This window comes from Galeopterus variegatus, unplaced genomic scaffold (genome assembly GCF_000696425.1).
Source record: "Galeopterus variegatus unplaced genomic scaffold, G_variegatus-3.0.2 Scaffold4338, whole genome shotgun sequence".
Taxonomy (NCBI): domain Eukaryota; kingdom Metazoa; phylum Chordata; class Mammalia; order Dermoptera; family Cynocephalidae; genus Galeopterus; species Galeopterus variegatus.
Window position 1 is genome coordinate 179257 of NW_007730449.1, and position 657 is coordinate 179913.

Here is a 657-nt window from a genome sequence, read left to right on the forward strand (position 1 = left end):
GCCAAAACTGAAAACAAGCCAAATGTCTTTCAATGCATGATTGGTTAAACAAACCCTAGTGCATCCTTGCAATGAAACACTACTTGGCAATAAAAAGGAAATGAATTATTGACACATGCAATCACTTGGATGAATCTCCAGGGTGTTGTGCTAAGTGAAAGAAGCAGGTCTCAGAAGGATGTATATTGTATACTTCCCAACATACAGTGTCCTCAAAACAACAAAATTATAGTGATGAGATTATACATACAATTATAGAGATTAGTGTTAGGAATTAAAGTTGAAGAGAGGTTATGGCTACAAAGGGCTCAGGGAAGTCTCTCTGACAGTTCTCCATCCTGATTGTGGTGGAGGTGATACAAACATTATAGAATTTCATGGAACATACACCAAAAAAGAAAAAATGAAAAGTGCATGTAAAAACTGGGAAAATCTGAATAAGATCCGTAGGTAGTAGTATTATACCACATCAGTTCCCCGGTTCTGATAATTGTGTATGGTTATGTAAGGTCTTATCGCTGGGGAAGCTGGGTGAAGGGTACCTGGAAACTCTTGTAATATTTTTGCAACTTCAATGCACATCTAAAATTATTCCAAAAGAACACATTTAATTTTTAAAAATACCTGGGGAAGGGGTGGTATGGAATTTATTTAAAT